Source organism: Prunus mume, linkage group LG2 (genome assembly GCF_029339155.1).
Source record: "Prunus mume cultivar Tortuosa linkage group LG2, ASM2933915v1, whole genome shotgun sequence".
In the NCBI taxonomy this organism is placed as follows: domain Eukaryota; kingdom Viridiplantae; phylum Streptophyta; class Magnoliopsida; order Rosales; family Rosaceae; genus Prunus; species Prunus mume.
The window spans coordinates 29,567,058-29,591,277 of NC_142699.1; the positions used below are offsets into that span (position 1 = coordinate 29,567,058).

General features: G+C 36.4%; 1 non-coding gene and 1 pseudogene across 1 annotated transcript; one reads left to right on the top strand and one right to left on the bottom strand.

Moving 5' to 3' along the window:
- Positions 1 to 704: 704 nt before the first annotated feature.
- LOC148920007 (uncharacterized) lies at positions 705 to 7,259 on the bottom strand (annotated as a pseudogene).
- LOC148920008 (small nucleolar RNA R71) lies at positions 6,658 to 6,766 on the top strand. Its single transcript, XR_016124819.1, has one exon. It is a non-coding gene; the product is annotated as a small nucleolar RNA R71 (small nucleolar RNA).
- Positions 7,260 to 24,220: the final 16,961 nt, after the last annotated feature.

A 24,220-nucleotide genomic window follows, 5' to 3' on the forward strand; every position in this document is an offset into this window, starting at 1 on the left:
AAGATGAGTCAAAAGCAAGGTTGTCCAAGTTTACCAAAGACAAAAGATTAAGCACAATTGGTTTTTAACTTTATACCCCACAAAAGGTGTTAGTGTGCTTGTGTAAATTGTCAAAGTCTAACTCATGAATCATCCACTAACTAGAAATAAATGAAAAAGACACAGAAGGGGGATAATTATCATGTAGTTCATATGTTCTCAATCTTAAAATCATTCATGAATATCAAACAAATCTAAGTGCAATGTAATCTTGTCACAAACAAACTATGAAAAATAAACAACACAGTGCACTAACCTCATAAACAATTTTTTTTCTTCACACTTTTCAGTTTTTTTATATCTTTTTTACAATTTAAATATATGACGAAAATAAACGAAAAAAAACAAAATACAAAAACAACCAAACCAAAAAACAAAAACAAAAACAAAAATAAAAGGAAAACTAACATGTTGCAACAAGAAAATAATACAATAAACACATCTTCTCCACCCCCAACCAAAGATTGACATTGTCCTCAATGTTTAAACATATAAGCATAAAAAAGAAGAGGGTAGCGTTACTTGAGAATTGACACCCAAAGTGAAAGCCTGCAACGTGTTAGTGTAAAAACAAAACAAACAAAAAAATGTCGAATTTTTTTTTCAAGTGAACAAAAATTTCTAAACTAATTATATACAATAGATGGACTATAAGGGAAGTCCAATCAATCCTGGTAAACAGGTTCGTTCAAAGAAACTGTCTCATCTTCTGGAACACATCTCCCCAAGTAAGGTTTAAGTCGTTGGCCATTAATCTTAAAAATATTTACATTCTTGGGATCCTCAACTTCAACAGTCCTATATGGGAAAACTTTTTTAACAATGAAAGGCCCTGTCCATTTAGTTCTTAATTTTCCAGGAAACAAATGAAGTCTAGAATTATACAAAAGAACAAGTTGAGGAAGGCTCAAAATTTTTCCTCAAAATATTTTTATCATGAAAAACATTAGTACGTTCTTTGTAAATTCGTGAGTTCTTATATGCATCATTCCCGACTTCCTCAAGTTCATTCAATTGGAGTTTTCTCAAGGTACCTGCATCTCTAAGACTAAAGTTAAACAATTTGATAGCCCAATATGCTTTATGTTCCAATTCAATAGGTAAATGACAAGGTTTACCATAAACAAGCCTATATGGAGACATACCGAGAGGTGATTTGTATGCAGTACGATATGCCCACAAGGCATCAGTTAGTCTCAATGACCAATCCTTCCGGGTTGGATTCACCGTCTTTTCCAAAATTTGCTTGATTTACCTGTTTGCAAGTTCTGCTTGGCCATTTGTCTGTGGATGGTATGGAGTGGAAATCTTATGGGTTATCCCATATTTTTTCATCAAAGCTTCAAATGGTCGGTTGCAAAAATGTGATCCTCCATCACTGATGATTGCTCTAGGAGTACCAAACCTGGATAATACATTTTCTTTCAAAAATTTCATAACATTTTTATGATCATTCTTCCGACATGGTATGGCCTCAATCCATTTTGAAACATAATCTACAGCAACAAGGATATATAAGTAACCAAAAGATGGAGGAAAAAGACCCATAAAATCAATGCCCCAACAGTGAAAAATTTCAATAATTAAAATTGGGTTAAGAGGCATCATATTACGTCGAGTAATTTTTCCCAACTTTTGACAACTTGGACAAGTCTTGCAAAATTCATACACATCTTTGAAAAGTCTAGGCCAATAAAAACCACATTGAAGAATTTTGGCCGAAGTCTTTTTGGAAGAAAAGTGACCTCCACAAGCCTCAGAATGACAAAAAGATATGACACTAAATATTTCATCATCAAGAACACATCTACAGATTACCTGGTCGGGACAATATTTGAAGAGATACGGTTCATCCCAAAAGAATTTTCTCACCTCAACCATAAATTTCTTTTTCTCGTGTGAGGTCCAATGAGGTGAGATAGACCTGTAGAAAGAAAATTCACAATGTTAGCAAACCATGGTAATGTAGAAACACCAAACAATTGTTCATCAGGAAATGAATCTTTTATAGGCAAATATTCAGAAGGCTCATCAAAAGATATCCTAGAAAGATGGTATGCAACAACATTTTTCACTCCTTTCTTGTCCTTGATTGTAAGATCAAATTCTTGGAGAAGCAAAATCCATCTAATCAATCGTAATTTGGCTTCGTTCTTTGTCAATAAATACTTCAAGGCCGAATGATTTGTAAAAACAACAATTTGTGAGCCCAAAATATATGACCTAAACTTTTCCAGTGCAAAAACTACAGAAGCAATTCTTTTTCAGTTGTAGTGTATTTTTTCATGCACTATTCAAAGATCTGCTATGTGATGACAACAGGCTTCTTGTCTTTTCTTTGGCCTAGCACTGCACCAATAACACCATCACTAGCATCACACATTATTTCAAATGGCATGGACCAATCTGGGGGCTGCATTACAGGAGTTGATGTGAGCATTTTAATCAATTTCTCAAATGCTTCTTGACATGCACAATTCCAATCAAATTTAGCATCTTTCTCTAAGATATTATTCAATGGCCTTGCCATTGCACTAAAATTTTGTATAAATCTCCGGTAGAAACCTGCATGTCCTAAAAAAGATCTAATATCTTTAACAGTTTTAGGAATAGGCAGATTAGCTATTAAATCAATTTTTGACTTATCTACTTCAATTCCTTTGTGAGAAACAATGTGTCCAAGTACTATGCCAGATGTGACCATGAATTGGCATTTCTTCCAGTTAAGCACCAAATTTTTCTCTTTACACCTGATAAGAACATTCTCCAAGTTAGATAAACAATCAGAAAATGAATCACCAAACACAGTAATATCATCCATGAAAACTTCTAAATATTTTTCTACCATGTCACTAAATATGCTTATCATGCAACGTTGGAATGTAGCTGATGCATTACAAAGACCGAAAGACATTTTTCTAAAAGCGAAAGTTCCAAATGGGCAAGTAAAAGTTGTTTTTTCTTGATCTTCTAATGAAATCTCAATTTGATAATATCCTGAATAACCATCTGAAAAACAATAATACATATGCCCTGCAACTCTTTCCAGAATTTGGTCAAGAAATGGTAAAGGAAAATGATCCTTTCTTGTGACTGAGTTCAATTTACGATAATCAATACACATTCTCCATCTAGTAGTGACCCTAGTTGGTACCGTTTCTCCATTATCATTTTCAACTACTGTGACTCTTGATTTTTTAGGAACAACCTGTGTAGGACTTACCCATTTGCTATCAGAAATTGGATATATTATACCTACATCCCAAGGTTTAAGTACTTCTTTTTGTACAACTTCTTTCATTGTTGGGTTAAGTCTACGTTGAGCCTACCTAACTAGTTTAGCATCTTCTTCAAGAAAAATTTTGTGTGTGCAAACTAAAGGACTAATACCTTTAATATCAGATAAAGTCCATCCAATAGCAGTCTTATGATCTTTCAAAACTTTAAGTAACATACCTTCATGCAAAAGCTCTAGTTTAGAAGATATTACCACAGGATAGGTCTCATCTTCTCCCAGAAAAGCATATTTAAGTCCAGCAGGAAAAGGCATCAATTCACACTATGAGGCTTCTTCTTTTGATGATTTTGTCTCATCACTCACAGTTGGCAGCTCCTCATATTTTGGTATCCAACCATTATGTTCTTGTACCTGCGTAGAATCCAACAAGAACAAAGATATTGTACTTCAAAATCTTGTGCAAAATTACAATCCCCATTTACTAAACAAATTTGCAATGGATCAGAAGGAAAAGAAGAATTAAAGCAATTTTGAACAATCGTCTCGATCATGTAAACTTCTTTGTCATCTTCATTGTTTGCTGGCTGCTTGCATATGTTGAATATGTTGAGCTCCAATGTCATGTTCCCAAATGATAGTTGCATAAGTCCATTCCTGCAATTTATATGAGCATTAGATGTAGCAAGAAATGGTCTTCCAAGAATAACAAGAATTTGAGAATTAGAATACACAACTGATTCAATATCCAAAACTATAAAATCAACTGGAAAATAAAATTTGTCTACCTGAACTAGCACATCTTCCACCATACCTCTTGGGATTTTGACTGAACGGTCAGCCAATTGCAGTGTTATTGAGGTGGGTTTTAATTCACCAAGACCCAATTGCTTATAAACCGAGTAAGGCAACAAATTAACACTAGCACCCAAATCCAATAAAGCTTGTTCAATGATAAAATTTCTAATAATACAAGAAATTGTGGGATAACCTGGATCTTTGTACTTGGGTGGAGTATTAGTTTGAAGAATTGCACTTACATTTTCAGTTAAAAATGCGGTCTTATCAACATTGTGCTTTCTTTTGATAGTGCATAAATCCTTTAAAAATTTTGAATATGAAGGAATTTGTTTTATAGCATCCAAAAGAGGTATATTGATTTTCACTTGTTTAAAAACCTCCAAAATTTCAGGATTTTGATTTTTCTTTACAACTTTAAGTGCTTGTGGGAATGGAGCAGGAAAAGGGCACTTAACAATTTCAGAATCATTATTTTCTTTTTCATTATTTTTGGATTTTTCTGAATTCTTTTTATTTTCAACTGTTACTAAATCATCTTTCCCAATTATTTTTCCACTATGAAGAGTAGTGACAGCCTTCACATACTCATGCTTATTTTCATTCAAAGAAGAAGAAGAAGGGGTATTTACCTCTAACTGTGCATGTGGATTAGGTTGGACTTGAGAAGGAAATTTACCCTTTTCTTGAATTGATAGTGAAGAAGTGAGTTTGGAAAGAGTGCTCTTAATCTCACCAATGTCTTGCGCATTCTTTTGATTTGTGGCAGTTTGGCTTTGAATGAATTGCTTCATAACATCTTCCAAATTTGATGACGATGATTGTCCTTCCACCTATGGAGCAAAATAAAAAGAATTAGATTTTTGTTGAGGCACATTATTGTTGGTCCGTCGCAAATCTCGTGGCCTGGTGCTCTGGGCCGAGGGGATGTGCGTCAACACGTGACGTCCTCCTTTTGGATGCGGTGCAGTTGTGCGCGGGCGTGCTAGCACGGTATACCGTGCGTTGAGGTGATGATGAGGTTCGGGTAGAAGATGGTTTAAATGTTGCACCTGTTTTGCGTTCGACTCTTAATCAAATGATTGTGACCGAGTGAGGAACGAATCTCGGCCGTCAGGTTCACACCTGAGCTACAAGGCCGTTTAGTGGTGGTGTTGGTGGTGGGTTTTAGGCGGTGCTCCGCGCGTTGCTCGAGAGCGACGGTCGTATGATATATGGAGTGAGTGAGGCGATAACAGAGGTGGTGCTCCGGCGCCTTGAAAATAAAGGGTCGTATGATATATTGATGAATGGATTTTCCTTACAGTCTATCACTACTCCTAAGAAAGCAAATAAATGTATTGAAAGTGCATTACAGAAAATATAATTTGCTCCGTGGGAGGCTTTGGTTTGGTGTTTGAACCCTTTGAATGTAGTCATGAGCTTAGCATTTATAGGAGTCCTGGAGGGACATTCGAGGCTGACAAGACTTGCGTGGTGGAGCCTGGCCGGGCAAGTGGGTAGTCAAATCGGCATTTGAGATCGTGAAGCATGGTGGTCTGGGGTTGAGAAGCATGGTGGTGTGACCCCCATAAATCTCGGCAAATCTCGGCCACCGCCCTGATCGTGGGTTCTGCCCCTTGGTCGTGGGAATGCATTTAATACCCTGGACTGGTGGTTGATGATCGACCCTAAGTCGTAAGATTACTTGTGAGAATGTCTGCGCCTAACCACCCGATTCCCATCACCAAATCCGACTTCAGTCATTTCTCGTGCATTGAATGCCTCTTGTGACTAGTGGGTTTTGCTGCGAAGTCAGAGGCATTACTTCATTAAATGGAGCGTGGGGCCCGAGGTCACGTGGCGATTCAATCACAGCTTTTCAGATCAGTATCTTTGCGGCCTTGGCCTTGGCCTTCAAAATCGCGGTCGCGAGGTCGAGGATTCTGCCTTTGCAGCTTTTCTTTTGCTCTTAGGAGGCGAAATGCTTGACGAAACGGCAGGCGCAGGGCCGAAGGGAAGTCCCTTCAATCAGTTCATGACCGTGTTTTATTAGGCACAAACAATTATTATTAGTATTATTTCTCCAACTGAAATTTGGGTGGTTTCTCCATCTTGGATTATAAGTTTCAGAAAAAGTGGATGGTTTTTTAAATTGATTCACAAAGTTTGCTTGATCATGCAACATTTCTCTGAAAGCTGGAAGTGTTAGACACTCTTTTGTTACATGTCCCATGACCCCGCAAACTTCACAAATCTCAAAAATTTCTTAACTTGCAATTGAATTAACTTTTTGAGGCAATTTTGATTTTAGAGTTTCAACTTCCCTAGCCATTGTTGCCAATTGAGCTTTGAGACTATCTTCCTCCTTAAGGTGATAAATACTGCTGCTAGAAGGATTAATAGAAGATTTTGCCTTCTGGGAATTAGGCTCAAATGTGTTGCGAGTGCTCCAAATATGAGATTTCTATGCAATTTCATTAAGAAAATCAAAAGCATCTTCAGGATCTTTATACATAAAATTTCCATTGCACATCATCTCAATAAATTGTCGATCTTTAGGTGTTAAACCATCATAAAAATGACTTACCACCCTCCATCTTTCAAAACCATGGTGAGGACATAACATTAACAAATCTTTAAATCTTTCCCAAGCTTGAGGTAAAGACTCAGTATCTTTTTGAGAAAATGTGGTCATCTGTCTTTTCCAAGAATTTGTCTTTTGAATTGGGAAAAATTTCTTGAAAAATTCAGTTTGCATTTCAAGCCATGTTCCAATTGTTCTTGGCCTTAGAGAATAAAGCCAAGTTTTCGCTTCATCTTTTAGTGAAAATGGAAAAAGTTTTAGCAAAACTGTATCAAGCCCACACCCTTTTGTTGGAAAAGTTCCACAAACTTCCTCAAACTCACGCACATGTGAATATGGATTTTCAGATTCCATTCCATGAAAAGTTGGTAAAAGTTCTATCATGCCCGGTTTAAAATCAAAAGTTTGACCATTCAACGGAAAAATGATGCAAGATGGCACACTTGTACGAGTAGGATGCAAATAATCATGTAATGTCCTAACAAGTGGATTCTCATCATTATGAACACTACGATTCTCATCATTATGAACACTACGATTCTCATAATTATGGACACTATGATTATCTTCATCATTTTTGGGGCCTACCAATGCATTATTATTATTATTATTCTTAGCCATTTGTGATGAAATTTGGTCAAATTGAGGTTTCTTTGCAAATCTACCAAACCGATCATGATATCTCATAAACAAAATAAAGAAGCAACAAATAAATAAATAAAATCTAAACTAATTTTTTTTAATTTTTTTAATATTAAAAAAAACTAAGACAAAAAAAAAAAAAAAAAAAAAAAAACAAAAACAGAACTGAAAAATTGAGTTTGATAAGCCTTACTGAATTAGCTTTGGAAACTAAAACCGCAAACCTTAACAATGAATTTCCTTATGCTACTTTTTGCTTCACCGCTCCCCAGCAACGGCGCCAAAAACTTGTTGCGTCTACCCAAGTGCAAGTAGTGACACGTAGTAATAATCTTGGAAGTCCAAGTATCGTATCCTCAAGGAGCAAGTAGGCAAATATCTGCACACAAAGAAATAATTAAACGTATCACAATAAAAGTGACAAGCAAAATGAAAAAGTAATTTGATTTGATTGTTGTAGAAAATTGAGTTTAAAAATGAAATATCAATAATGGAAATGCTAAGGCATCAAGGTTCAATTCTTTAAACAAAATATGTTTCATGTTCTTTAATCCAAATTATAACTCGATTAAAATCATCATTGAGAAACTTTAACCGGAAGATAAAGAAATTAAAACCAATTTAATTTTTCAATGTAATCTTTTATTAATGATTGTTCAGAAAATGGAGTTGCTTAATATCTACTCTTTTAATTTAAAAGCATGCCAAGTTAGTTCTTAACAATGAGAAAAATATAATTGAACTCATGAAAAGATAATAGCACTTAACATCAATCAAAATAAAAGGATATGAAAAGATTGAACAACCAAAAATAAAAGAATTTAGCAATTCATACCATATATTGGATTAAAGAACAATTCACAAATTTACTCAAAGAACATTCCCTTTAGCCTTAGCTGGAGTTCTAGCAACTCATTACAAAGGAAAACATAAACTAAATGGATAAAGAAATCTGTCGTAGGGGTGCCCTTGCCAAATAAGTTGATGGGTGATTTATAGTAGTCAATGAGGTGAGTGAGAAGTTAATACATTCATGGATTAATTGGATTAAACATGTGTTGATGGTGAAGAGTTAGTGGAAAAGAAATAACGGTGAGGTAAGTGGGCGTTAAATGGCTATGAATGACATGAAATAGGCTCTTTACCTTCAACGGTTTTGTCTTCTCTTCTCCCTCTTTACTTCTCTTTATAATCACAATAATCTCACAATCAATTCTTCAATTAAATCCGCCAATAATTCTCTTCACACCAAGCTTGAACTTGGACAAATGTATGTCTTCATCTTTTGGCTTTCCAACTTCTTACAGAAGATATATTCACCTAATAAGTTCACCAAATTAATATAGAAAATTCATAAATCCAGTTGGTGAGAATAAAATGTAACAACAAGTGAAATTATATTCATTAAGCCAAAATTATATCACAAAGTCTCCAAAATAATAGTAAAAAGATGTAATTTGAGACTCTCATCAGTTGTGGTTTCATAAAATTCATCTATCTCAATCATACAAATGATTGAACTAGATAAAAGAAATCGTGTAAAGTTATGAATTAAAACCAAAAGATGTTTGAACTTTGAAACAAGGTTTTAATCATAAATACAATAATTAAACCAAAGCAGTCATTTAATCAAAGTGAGAATAAACTTGGAGTAAGTTTTATGTGTATGCAATCATACTCATAACTCTCAAGACTTCAAGATGACTGAAGTAAGTTTTTGAATGTTTAAAAACTGATATGATGATCTTTCAAAAACATAAACATGGAAGCATAGTAAAGGCTGAGTTTAAAACGTGATGCCAAATGCTTAATATTGCTTCCTCTTCATAAAACTCAGTTGCCTTTCTGCAGAGAACTGAACCACTGTTTTAAGACAGTGGAGATCAATATAATAAACAGATTCAGTCAGGAACTTGGTTTCAAAAAGGATTGACTTGATAAGAGTGCAAGAGGTAGAGGATAATCCTATTTTATCTTTTTCAGAAATCAAGTGCAGGAAAGATATTTGCAATAAACTATTAATTGATTTATGTATGGACGGATTAAAACAGATATAGAGAAGATTGATACAAAATGAAAACATAAAATGATTTTAAAGTTGTATCAATCCATATGAATGTATGCACAAGGTTCTTACCGGTTCTTCACCAAAGAGATCTTTGGAAATCAGCAACCACTTTAATCTAACCTAGAGACTATCTCAAATATCTAAGGAGATTACAATGGTTTTGTTCCATAAAAGAGAAGAGCCAAACAAAGCAACAATTATAATCCTTACATTTCTTTTAAAAATAAATATGAACTTAGTATATTTAGGTCAATAGAATTTTTTATATAAAACTTTATTTTTATTAATTAAGTCATATCTTAGCCTTATTTAATTACTTTCATTAGTAATCATGTTTTGATTATGAATTTTTAGAATAATACTAGTCTTACCACATTTTTTATACCACAATTTTATACCACATGATGTGGCAGGTGATGTGTATATACCACATCATATAAAATATTAGTTTTTGTTTTTCTAATTTTATTTATTAAAATACACTTAATTCATTTAATTGATGTGGCATATGCCACATCATGTGGTATAGAAATGTGGGATAATAATGTGGTAAGTGTAGCATTACTCTTTAATTATTAGTTCTTTAGTGAATAATTAGTATTAAATATTTTAATCAACTTCACAAATTATATTACTTCATAAATAGTAATTAATTTTTTTAAAAATTTTCTTTGATAAAATATTTAAATACTAAGTATTCATTAGGTAATTAAGAATTAAAATACATAACTACTAATTAAAGTCATTAAAGTAATTAAAGGTGGTCCCAAATACTGAGTTTTGGTACCTGGAATGCATTCCATGTCTTTTGATGTCAAATTGATGAGTGAAAAAGGCAATGAAAACTTTTAGTAAAAAAGTCTCTCGCAAGGTGAGAAAGGTTAGGGTTTTTCTATCCTGAGTGACGGCTAAGGTTTGCAGCGTCTACACCTTTGTTTAACGTATGGTTTGCGTGGGTCACAAGATCTCGACAAAGCAAGTTCGATGGAGGAACTGGAAAACCGCTTCGAGATGAATCTTTGTCTCTTTGAGAAGGAAAGGGAATCCAAATTGAGGAAGAGGAATGTGGGGACTTGTGGAAGGGTTCACAGTTGACTTTGGTGGCTCTGGTTCTTACTATCAAAGCTGTAAACCGGGATGGTTTCATTGGCATATTTTCAAGGTTATGGAGAGGAATAGACGATGTATCTGTTAAGGAGAAAGGGAATCGCCCTTTCTTGGTGAGGTTTTGCAATAAGAAGGATAAGTTACTGGATATGGAATCTTGGACTTTTCATGATAGTTTGGTCGTTTTGGTTGATGCGCGTGCAGGACTTCATATCAGAGAGGTGGAATTCCATCACAGTACATATTGGATCCAATTGCATGGCATCCCTCCTTTTAATATGACTACAATGGTGGCACAGAAAATTGGATCTCTTGTAGGGAAGGTTTTGGAGGTTGATCAGGCTGATGGTGTGGAATGTATTGGACGCTTCTTACAAGTTCGTACTCAATTAGACGTGGATTAACCTTTTATACGAGGTGCTTTTGTGCAATTTCCTGATGATGGAGCTAAGTGGGTTAATTTTCAATATGAATTTCTACCAGAGTACTGTTTTGTCTGTGGGCATTTGGGACATCCAAGCCGTATCTATATTGAAAAATTAAAGGCTGATCAAGACCTCACAGAGAGCAAGGTGGAGGTTTTGCACAATTTTTCTGGGCTTGAGGCGGTGGAGGATTTGAGTGGCTGGCGATTACGCTTTGGGGAACATAATGTTTCACAGGGGAATAATAGTACAAGCTCAGGGGGTAGATGGCGTCATGAGCGCTCTAGTCACTTGGGAGAGCCTCGACATCTGCAACAGGTAGGGTGCTGGCGGGATGTGGGTGGTGCATATATGTCTAGAGGGTGGAGATGGAAGACACTGCTACCTTCCCTAACAAATAGGCTTCTCATTCGCATTCTTTAACGGAGAGCATACGTCTCTGACGAGAAGAACAAGAGCGTGAGCGACATATACGAGAAGAAGCATGGGAAGTAGGTCTGTTAGGGCCACATGGAATGAATGCGGGGCCTACACAGGGGGATTCTTCTACAAATCAGTATATGCAAGAGGAGGAGGGTGGGGATCCCTTAGACATGGTACTGGTATCGAGGAGGACGGGAACCTGGTTGACTTAAATTTTGGTGTTACTCAGTTCGAAAAAGTACCATAGGATGATGGTTTGTCGCACAGAGGCAGGGGTTGAGAATTGGTTTGGGTCTGTTAACTCAAAGTTCGGACTCTTTTAATCTTGGGCTGATAATTGAGGGGACGATGCAACGTCACGAGTACAGAAAGACGAATAGAGGTGGTGAAGACAATGATGGTTGTTCGGGAGAGGAGAGAATCCGCCGACTCTTGAGTGTGTTCTCGACATATGGGGAAGGGAAAGAAGGCTCAAGACATCAAATGTTAACAGTTGATCTGCTACAAGAGGCATAAACCTACGCAGAGCGAGAGTTATGAGGATCCTCATATAGAATTGTCAGGGTATTGGGGGTAATTTGACATTTTCTAGCCTTATGGAGAAAGTAAAGCTCCACACTCCCGACATGGTGATGCTGCTAGAAAATAAAACTAGGAGTAGTCGCTATGTTTTTCTAAAGAAGGTACTGGGAATGCCATTTATGCATGCGATGGAGGTACATGGCTTAAGTGGGGGTCTATGTGTTTTTTGGAAGGAAGTTCAACATGTGTCTCTTGTTAAATATGCAGAATTTTTTAATTTTTTATTATTGAGGTTGGGATTAAGGATGTTGAGAAGGGGTGTGTTTGGAGATTTTTTGGTGTATATGCTAGTACAGATGACCGAATCAGGAGGAACCAATGGCAGGCTTTACGAACTCGAATTCTTACATGTCAGGAGGTTGTTATGGTAATGGAGGATTTTAATGATTTTTTAGATAGAGCCGAGAAGCAAAGAGGAAACTCTCGATCTGAAAGGAGTATGTTGGATTTCCGGTCATTTGTGACAGATTTGTCTGCTTTAGGTTTTGTTGGATATCCATTTACTTGGCGTAATAGACGACAAGAGGAAGGAATACAAGAACGGCTGGACAGGGGGTTTGCCGATGATAATTGGTTACGATTTTAGCCCACCGCAAAAAATTTCCATTGGGTGGTTGAAGGGTCTTATCATGTTATGTTTTGTCTCGATACACATGAGACCAAGAGGAGGAAGAAAGGGCATTTTGCATATGATCCGCGATAGGGGACGCATGAGGTTGTAGGGCAGTGGTGTTTGAGCATTGGGTAAGGCGAGGGTGCAGTCTGGGTAACCATTAGATGTCATGCAGAAATTAACTTGGGTTAGGAGAGGTTTGCTGGATTGGAAGCGACGAGAGTGGAAAAATTCGCAGTTGTGCATTGATGAGTTAAGGCTCGAGCTTCTAGCGGAATATCAAAATGATATTTTTGATTCTGGGAAAGTCAAGGAATTGGAGTTTAAGTTGCAGAAGGCATTAGTGGGAAAAGTCAAGGAATTGGAGTTTAAGTTTAAGATTTCTCATATATTTCGTGAGGGTAATCATAGAGTTGACGCTTTGGCAAATCACGGTGTTCAGTGGCTCTGGTTTCACATGGTAGGACACTGCACCTTCATTTATTTTATCTTCGTCATTGGGACTAGCTGGGCATGCCCAATTACCGTCTTACCTGGTCTTTTTGTTTACTCTTTCAGAGTTTTGGCTTCTTGGGTCCTCATGTTGATGCGACTTTATGTCACTGTCTTTCTTTTCTGCAATTTGGCCCCCTGCTGTTCTTTTTTTCTTTATTTTTTTCTTTTATATTAATAAAATTATGATCAAGGGGATGGGCGAGGGGTCCCCAGAATGCTTTGGTATCTTCTTTGAGGGTTGTGGATGTTTGTGCATTCAATGACCGATACTGAAGAGCTAATCTTGCCTAATCTCTTGTTCTATTTATTAACAAATAAATAAAGAATACTACCACCTCTTACTACTATACTCATACATCTTTGTTTGAAATTGTTGTTTTGGTTGGCAAAGAGATTTCGAAAGTTCACCATCCTGCATTTTTTTTACAGCAAGAAATAATCTTTGCCTCTCACATTCTTTCATAGATGGTAAAATACGGAACGGGAAAAATACATACGTGATTTATCCGGAAAAATTTTAGCAAGTTACAACTGAAAAATTCGGCCACTATATAGCATTTTAATATTTTAATATTTAATATTTTTATTCAATAATATGTGAAAATTTTGTGTATTATTGAAAATTTTGTAAAAAAACACGTGTATTAAACATGAATAATATATATGTATGTGTATTGTATGTTTGCTTTTTTTTTAAAATATGTATTTTACCGAGTCTTTAAGAGTATACGGAAAAACAAAAGTATTATTGAAAAATACGTACTTACTTGTATAATACAAGTATTAAATGGAAATATGATAAATTATTTACATGAGTAATAAGTAAAAACATCAAAAGGGGATAATAGAGACTTGGGTAATGGCCTAATAGTAATGGATAATGCTCTAAACTACTCTAACCGATAAAGGAAAACCAGGGAAATTTTTTTCCTTAATATGATAGCCGACGGCTATACTGTCTATTAAAATAAAATTAAAAAGAACCCGCCTAGCCCGCCCATTTTTCCAAAACTTGAATGGCGTGCTTTTTTTTTTTTTCGATTTCTTTTTTCCTGGCGGTCCAGCATCTCTGCAAATACTCAGAAATGGAGATCATCCCTCCCTGGTGATATGAGATATGAATCATTCTTGGACAAATCAAAGTACGACATAGCCTCTTCTTCAGGGTTGGTGCTGGGAAGGTCATTGTTCATCAGCTCGGAGCCACTCCTTGGTTTCCATAAATTAGGGTGAACCATTTGAGTTAATGGCATTCAATCAATATCATCAGAATCAAATGACCAATTATCGCTTCGGTTTCAATTTTGAAAGGAAAGAGAAGAGAAATCTAAGTTACAAGCAGCAAGATTTACCTTCTTTTTTTTTCTCCTCCTGTTTTTTAGATGGCATGTATGTTTGGTGACTTAATGCATTATGTTGTTTGTTTCTTATGGTTTTGGCAGTGTTAGTTATTCGTATAGAATGCAGGCTCAGAGTTAGAGTTTATAAGAAATTATGATTCTTTGCTGTGTTAATAAAATATTAAGCATCCTTATTCATAGTTTTTCTTAATTGAAAATAGGACCCTCTGTAGTTGAGGTGTTGGTAGTCAGTTTATGTGACTTCTGATCTCATGAGTTTGATAAGAGTAGAAATTGCCCTGCTTTACAAATGCCGGTTACGAGAAGTTAATTCCCTATAGACCAAAGAAATAGTATTTGAGGTTTAGCAAGATTTAATCTTGAATCTGGTTATTTCTGCTAAATCCTTAGATTGGCTTTTCAATGCAATTAGTCGCATGGCATGCAGTTCATATTCAAATGACATAGGTATTATACAAGTATATACATTTGGAATTATATGAACTTGTCTACAAAACAGATATTTGAAGCAGATTTTAGGATCGATTTGGATAAACTTTGAGTTAAAACTGGGGGGATTAATGTGATATGATGATGAACCGAAATCAGTAATGGAATTTTAATACTGACTTGATCTGTAAAGAGCCAAATGTATGTAATAACTTAGGAATGCTGCAGCCATTTGCCAACCAAAACAAATAAGCTAATGTTTTGTCAGCTGCATCCAGGACCTTGTCTTTTGTTGATTTAATTTACTTTTTGCCTTGCTTTGCATGCCAAATTATTTGATATATTTACATCTGATATGCAAGAGTTAATCACATGATGTTTGCATTTTGCAGCTTCAGCAGTAGCACCTTTCTACAAGGAGATCCTTTTCTTGGAATTCTCAGGACTCCTGATCTTTTATCTCCTCTGTTGATTACGCTGATGGTTCGTTTTCTCTATGCGAAGGAGAATTTGCAGGGCGTACAAAAACACCACAGCACAATGATGTGCCATGCTCAGTTTTGTTTTGGGAGGATGGTAGAGTGCCCGTGTGAAAAGTTTGACACAACAGGTTCCTTATGCAACAACACATATAAAAGTGAATCAGGAGATGATTGCAGGTCAAGGCCAAAAAGGTGGCAGGCCTCTCATCTCTGTTTTACATTTATGATGTCACAACTACCGGACGATCATTCCTAAGGGAAAACTTCCTAGAGATAGTGTGACCACTTGAAGAATACTTAGCTTGCAGAATTTTCAAAAAGAACCTTATCTTTCTTGCAATCAATTGTAAATTATGCAGGCTTTTTTGAGCATTTGCAATGCAAGGCAAAGTAAAAATTGATACACAATTTGTATGGTGACTGCATGTTTATATGAAAGAAAAAAAAAAAAATCATGGTGAATCATTGAGTGGCGTGATCCCTTTTTGGGTGCCTTGTGTTTTTAATCCCGAAGTGAAGAGTTAAAAAGCCAAATTGGTATGGGGTAGCCTCCCTTCTCCCTAAACAAATGCTAGTTCTTTCACTTCATACACTGCAAGGCGAGTCTTGTTTATGCCAAGGGGGTGCAGCTCATTCTGTTGAATTTGGATGTAAGTATCTGACAATGATCTCAACTCCTTCCCATCTGGAATCTGGAACAATTTGCGTCTCTGTTTTTCCCACCCAGCAGCACCCCACACAAAAATCTGCAGGGCCAAAACGACATCGATCGGTGGAATGTGTGCAGGTGTTCTGGGCTTGTGACTTCGAGTTTACCAGTAAATTTATTGGACAGCAAACATAGGAACCTAGAGCCGATTGGCAAGTGGAAAACTTTGGAGGTGTTATCATTGGGTTCATGCTTAAATTTGGCGAAAATACTTGCAATTATACAAACACATTGCAAGAATTTTTATGGGCGTGAGGCATTATCAATTGTGAAGTTGGTGCCCAAAACGATATGACAGAATTGTATATTTAAAACGTATGGCCGCCCGGCTTTACTTTCTAAATACATTTGGATATTTCAAAAGTATAGCCTAAATATTAATATATTCAAATATTTTAAGAGTATAGCCGGGCGGCCATACCCTTTAAATATATTCGAAACGAACACGAAGGTTGCAGTAGCAGATGACGGAGCTTGCAGAAGCCATTTCGCTTCTCTGTCAACCCAAGTTTCGATTTGTTTTCTTCGGTTTCGCTTCTTCGTCCTCCTTGTTCGGCCCCGAAAAAGACCCAACCCGCCTAGGAGGCCGGCCCAGCCGCCTAGCGCCCGCCTAGCCGCCCGCCTAGGCCGATTTTTCGAAAACAGAGACTGACTGAAAATCTGAGAACCGAAATTGAAAAAGTTTAGCTGCAAATTTAAGCTTGAGATTGAGATTGGGAAGCCGAAGCAAGCACAAGTCAGGTCCATAGAAGAAGAGATCATTAGACTCTTAATTCATCTGATTCCATTTGCTGACTTGGTGTCTGTCTTCAGTGGAAGGAAATGATGAAGCTATCCTATCATGGAGTTTCTGCGGTCTTGCCAATAACAAGGTTCGGTTTTTAGGCCCCAATCTCAAATTCTGACTATTTATTTCTGGTTTGGTTAAGCTAGATAAATCTTTATGCATTCTGTATTCATCCATTGATGGTTCTTCCTCTAGGTTAGTATCATATACTTGTGAAGGGGTGGTGACTACATGTTTATATGAAAAAATAAAAAATAAAAAAATAAATCATGGTGAATCATTGAGTGGCCTCATCCCTTTTTGGGTGCCTTGTGTTTTTAATCCCAAAGTGGAGTGAAAAAGCCAAATAGTTCCTCAAAGAGGCCTTGGTATGGGGTAGCCTCCCCGCTCCCTAAAAACATGCTAGTTCTTTCACTTCATACACTGCAAGGTGAGTCTTGTTTATGGCAAGGGGGTGCAGCTCGTTCTGGTGAATTTGGATGTAAGTATCTGAAAATGATCTCAACTCCTTCATCTGCAACAATTTGCTTCTCTATTTTTCCCACCCAGCAGCACCCCACACAAAAATCTGCAGGGCCGAAACGACATCGATCGTTAAATAACAGAAGTCACATTAGAGTAGAGGCCTTGTCTGAAAGTAATATTGTAGTTTCCAATATGCATCAGCACCAGAATAAACTAGTACATTCAGAGTGTTTGAGAAGGCAAGGGTGACTCTTTTGGTGTGACCCTCAAGCTTCCTTGTAACCTGCAAAATATATAAATGAAGACAATGCCTAACTTTTCGGGTTTTCTTCATCACAACGTCAAGCATGATTTTTTTTTTTTTTTGTTTTTACAAGAACAAACAAACTACCTCGTCTGAGTGGAAATTGTATATTACAATGGTGGAATTGTTCATGCCAATAGCAACTATACTGTCATCTCAGGGGTGAAAAGCAAGACATGTTGCCGCAGGTGGCGGTGGCATGACTTTCTTCATCGTCGGCGTTTTTACGCAACAGATTTTGACGAGGACAATGAGTTAGATCATGAGAAATTTGCAAACAGAACCTAAGCATATTGACAAACAAGATTTGGGAAGTTTTGGCTGGTAAAAGAAAATTTCAAGAATACTATTTGTGTTGGGTTTACCTTAAATGTTGTCATGTCAAAAACGGAGAGAATCCCTCTTGTTGCTGACATGAGATATGAATCATTCTTGGACAAATCAAAGCAGGACATAGAGTCTTCAGGGTTGGTGCTGGGAAGGTCATTGTTCATCAGCTCTAACCTCCTTGGTTTCCATAAATTAGGGTGAACCTTGGCAGTTGCCTACATTCAATCAATATCATCATAATCAAACGACCAACTGTCGCTCCGATTTCAATTTCGAAAGGAAAGAGAGGAGAAATCTAATAGGAAAGAATTATAAACCATGTCATTATTTACCACTCAACTAGAATTAAGGTCCCTGTGGCCATTTCCAGAGAAAATGAATGCCATTTGATGCTAACACCAAAATAGCATCACCTTCAGAGAAAATAAATAGTATAGCCGTCCGGCTATACTGTTTATTTATAAAATAATAATAATATAAATAATATTAAAAAATGAAAAAAACCCGCCTAGCCCTCCTAGGCGGCCGATTTTTCAAAAACTTGAATGGCGTTTTTTTCTGATTTCTTTTTTCCTGGCGGGTCTTGCATCTCTGCAAATACATTTTTGTCAATTCTCCGTAATGTAATCTGGGTGAAATGCAGCTTTTGGATCCATAGGATGGGTAAAAAGAGTAAATCAAAAACTCCCAGAGAGATGCAAGATAATAAAGCTGCTGCAGATGAGGAAGAACCCCATCTTCGGCCAATAAATTGCTGAATCATTGGTTGCGATTCAGTTCAGGTTTACCATGCATATATTTTGGTTTTAATTTATGTTTCAATTACTAGGCATATGAAGCCTCATCTGATCCTACTTTCTGCAACAGGAACACTTGGAGAGCAATGAGGGTGATCCTGAGCTACTTGTTTACACTCCGTGAGTATCCACTTTTGTTGTTTTATGTGTTATCTTCACGACAGGAGTTAAAGAATGCATGAACATGAAATGGATGGGGACAGGGAGATCCATTGGTTGAGTACTTACCCATTTTTCCATATTTTCATTCAATTTCAATGCTACCATGTCTTGTTAGATCTCCATAGTCCGATCTGTATCAGTTTGAGTATGGGATTCAACCTTAGTAGCATCTCCAGGTACACCTAGAACAAATATAACACTTGATTTGTGTGTCATTTATAATTATCTTTTGTTCTTGTGCTCATCTGCTATATCTGATGTTAAACATAGCTGCACTTATTTCTGAAATACTTGTGATGCATCTTGAGAAATTTTATTAAAGCCTACCATTCTAAGACCAAGTTATCGTCGATGTCGTTACTTTATCAATAGCATTTCAATTATTGGTGGTGCTGATGGATCAAGTCCTTCCAAGATGAGGGCGTAAGTTCGAACTTTAATATTTTCTTTTAGCTCCTTCATTTTAGGACCTACCTGATTGGAACAATGAGATTGTCTGTGTTCATGAGTTTATTTTAGTGGCATAGTTCTTGAAGAAGGTATGCATTCATCTGTGAAAGACATGTAGAGAAGCATTTTGTATTTGATACAGCACATAGGATTTTAGGACATGGCATGCTTTTGCTTATGCTTTCAAATTTTCTTTGTGTTTATTTTTTAAAGCAATCTGTATTCTGTGTGTTGATTGTAGTTGTGGTGCTTGAAGAAACATAGCCCATATTCAGGACTATGTTACATGCATTCTCTGTATAAATATTTGGTTCTAGTCAGAGGATGGATGATTCTGGTTTAAGCTAAGGGTATTCTAATAATTTGTTTTCTCCGTGCAGTCTTGCAAACGTTGATCCTATTGATGTTGCCGAAGTATTGCAAGGTTAAACTCAGAAACTACCCTCAGTAAGTATTAAGTTTATTTATATCACTACATATTGACTTTTGTAATCTAAGCTCTGTGGTTTCTTATCGCTCATTCAGATTCTTTGATATTTGTAGTTATGGTAGTTTCAAGACCTTTACAACAAAGCTGAAACTATGTTGAATGCTCAAACCCTTAGGGAATGGATTTCATCTTCTCTTAAGTTAGTGCCAACACTTCTTCAAGTATATGAACAAAGTTGTTTCAGTTTAGGATTTGCTTAATAATCTTTGGGTTAATTTAAACAAACGTGAGTGAGCTTGGGAGTGGGTGGAATGAATCATATTTGGAATAGCATAGTAATTTTATAATTGAATAATTTAGTAATCAAGATGGTATGATGGAGTGAAGGTTTATTATGTCTTTGTAGTTAAACATTGATTTTGTCAGATAAAATATAAGTTCTAAAAATTCTATTCAGAGAGTATAGCCGACCGGCTATACATTTAAAAATTTCCATTTATATATTATAGCCGATCGGCTATACTATTGAAATATTCTTCAATACCCCTATACTGTTGAAATATTCTATTTAGGGTAATCATAGAGTTTAAGTTTAAGATTTCTCATATATTTCGTGAGGGTAATCATAGAGTTGACGCTTTGGCAAATCACGGTGTTCAGGGCTCTGGTTTCACATGGTAGGACACTGCACCTTCATTTATTTTGTCTTCATCATTGGGACTAGCTGGGCATGCCCAATTACCGTCTTACCTAGTCTTTTTTTGTTTACTCTTTCAGAGTTTTGCCTTTTTGGGTCCGCATGTCGATGCAACTTTATGTCACTGTCTTTCTTTTCTGCAATTTGGCCCCCTGCTGTTCTTTTTTTCTTTATATATTTCTTTTATATTAATAAAATTATGATCAAGGGGATGGGTGGGGGCTCCCCAGAATGCCTTGGTATCTTCTTTGAGGGTTGTGGATGTTTGTGCATTCAATGACCGATACTGGAGAGCTAATCTTGCCTAATCTCTTGTTCTATTTATTAATAAATAAATAAAGAATACTACCACCTCTTACTACTATACTCATACATCTTTGTTTGAAATTGTTGTTCTGGTTGGCAAAGAGATTTCGAAAGTTCACCATCCTGCATTTTTGTTACAACAAGAAATAATCTTTGCCTCTCACATTCTTTCATAGATGGTAAAATACGGAACGGGAAAAATACATACGTGATTTATTCAGAAATTTTTTAGCAAGTTACAACTGAAAAATTCGGCCACTATATAACATTTTAATATTTAATATTTTTATTCAATAATATGTGAAAATTTTATGTATTATTGAAAATTTTGTAAAAAAACACGTGTATTAAACATGAATAATATATATGTATGTGTATTGTATGTTTGCTTTTAAAAAAATATGTATTTTACCGAGTCTTTAAGAGTACGGAAAAACGAAAGTATTATTGAAAAATACGTACGTACTTGTATAATACAAGTATTAAATGGAAAAATGCTAAATTATTTACATGAGTAATAAGTAAAAAATCAAAAGGGGATAATAGAGACTTGGGCAATGGCCTAATAGTAATGGATAATGCTATAAACTACTCTAACCGATAAAGGAAAATAAGGGAATTTTTTTTTCCTTAAAGGCGTATAGTGAACGGCTATACTGTCTATTAAAATAAAATTAAAAAAAGAACCCGCCTAGCCCGCCTAGCCCGCCCATTTTTCCAAAACTTGAATGGCGTGTTTTTTTTCAGATTTCTTTTTCCTGGCTGGTCCGCATCTCTGCAAATACTCGAAATGGAGATCATCCTCGTGTTGGTGATATGAGATATGAATCATTCTTGGACAAATCAAAGTACGACATAGCCTCTTCTTCGGTGGGAAGGTCATTGTTCATCAGCTCGGAGCCCCTCCTTGGTTTCCATAAATTAGGGTGAACCATGGAGTTAATGGCATTCAATCAATATCATCGAATCAAATGACCAATTATCGCCGGTTTCAATTTTGAAAGGAAAGAGAGGAGAAATCTAAGTTACAAGCAGCAAGATTTACTTTTTTTTTTCTCCTCCTGTTTTTTCGATGGCATGTATGTTTGGTGACATAATGCATTATGTTGTTTGTTTCTTATGGTTTTGGCAGTGTTAGTTATTCGTATAGAATGCAGGCTCAGAGTTAGAGTTTATAAGAAATTATGATTCTTTGCTGTGTTAATAAAATATTAAGCATCCTTATTCATAATTTTGTCTTCTGGCAATATAGGTTTTTCTTAATTGAAAATAGGACCCTCTGTAGTTGAGGTGTTGGTAGTCAGTTTATGTGACTTCTGATCTCATGAGTTTGATAAGAGTAGAAATTGCCCTGCTTTACAAATGCCGGTTACGAGAAGTTAATTCCCTATAGACCAAAGAAATAGTATTTGAGGTTTAGCAAGATTTAATCTTGAATCTGGTTATTTCTGCTAAATCCTTAGATTGGCTTTTCAATGCAATTAGTCGTATGGCATGCAGTTCATATTCAAATGACATAGGTATTTTATACAAGTATATACGTTTGGAATTATATGAACTTGTCTACAAAACAAATATTTGAAGCAGAATTTGGGATCCTTTTGGATAAACTTTGAGTTAAAACTGGGGGGATTAATGTGATATGATGATGAACCGAAATCAGTAATGGAATTTTAATACTGACCTGATCTGTAAAGAGCCCCTTGTCTTTTGCTGATTTAATTAACTTTTTGCCTTGCTTTGCATGCCAAATTATTTTATATTTACATCTGATATGCAAGTTAATCACATGATGTTTGCATTTTGCAGCTTCAGCAGTAGCACCTTTCTACAAGGAGATCCGTTTCTTGGAATTTTCAGGACTCTTGATCTTTTATCTCCTCTGTTGATTACGTTGATGGTACGTTTTCTCTATGCGAAGGAGAATTTGCAGGGCTTACAAAAACACCACAGCACAATGATGTGCCATGCTCAGTTTTGTTTTGGCGAGGATGGTAGAGTGCCCATTTGAAAAGTTTGACACCACACAGGTTCCTTATGCAACAACACATATAAAAGTGAATCAGGAGATGATTGCAGGTCAAAGCCAAAAAGGTGGCAGGCCTCTCGTCTCTGTTTTACATTTATGATGTCGCAACTACCGGAAGGTCATTCCTTAAGGAAAACCTCCTAGAGATAGTGTGACCACTTGAAGAATACTTAGCTTGCAGAATTTTCAAAAAGAACCCATAGCTGATTGGCAAGTGGAAAAATTTGGAGGTGTTATCATTGGGTTCTTGCTTAAATTTGGCGAAAATACTTCCAATTATACAAATGCATTGCAAGAATTTTTATGGTTTAGATTTGTCCAAAGGCTCTGTTCATGGGCGTGAGGCATTGTCAATTGTGAAGTTGGTGCCCAAAAATGATATGACAAATTTGTATATTTAAAACATATAGCCGACCGGCTTTACGCTCTAAAGACATTTGGATATTTAACAGTATAGCCATTCGGCTATACCCTTTAAATATTAATATATTCGAATATTTTAAGAGTATGACCGGTATTTTAAGAGTATAGCCGAACGGCTATACTCTTTAAATATTTTCGAGAAAAACACGAAGCTTGCACTAGCAGACGACGGAGCTTGCGGAAGCCATTTCGCTTCTCTATCAACTCGAGCTTCGATTTGTTTTCTTCGGTTTCGGCTGCTTCGTCCTCCTTGTTCGCCCCGAAAAAAGACCCAACCCGCCCAGGAGGCCCACCCAGCCGCCTAGCGCCCGCCTAGCCGCCTAGCTTCCGCCTAGCCGCCTAGCCGCCCGCCTAGGCCGATTTTTCGAAAACAGAGATTAACTGAAAGTCTGAAACCCGAAATTGAAAAAGTTTAGCTGCAAATTTGAGCTTGAGATTGAGATTGGGAAGCCGAAGCAAGCACAAGTGAGGTCCATAGAAGAAGAGATCATTAGACTCTTAATTCATCTAATTCCATTTGCTGACTTGGTGTCTGTCTTCAGTGGAAGGAAATGATGAAGCTATCCTATCATGGAGTTTCTACGGTCTTGCCAATAACAAGGTTCGGTTTTTAGGCCCCAATCTCAAATTCTGACTATTTATTTCTGGTTTGGTTAAGCAAAAGATTGATTGGTTTGGTTCTTCTTGCTTGAAACTTGATAAATCTTTATGCATTCAATATTCATCCATTGATGGTTCTTCTTGGTTGGACTGCTTTTCATTCTTTGGATATCCAATTTGAAAAAGCGGTGCAGGAGCAGTTGTTCATGCACATCATCTCACATTCCTTGAGGTTCATACTTGTGTTATACCAGGATTGTTCTGTACTTGGCAATTTCACCCCAGAGTACTTCTTAAAGATGTCTCCACTGCAATTCAGTTGGCTCTTTCTCACACAGCTATATGACCAATCCACCAAGTCCCAGTCTTGTTGAAAGGTCGGTATAAATCCTTTCAAGCAGCTACATACTGGGGACTTGTCAATACTACTTGCACCATTTGGACCACATATTCCATATTTGTCACA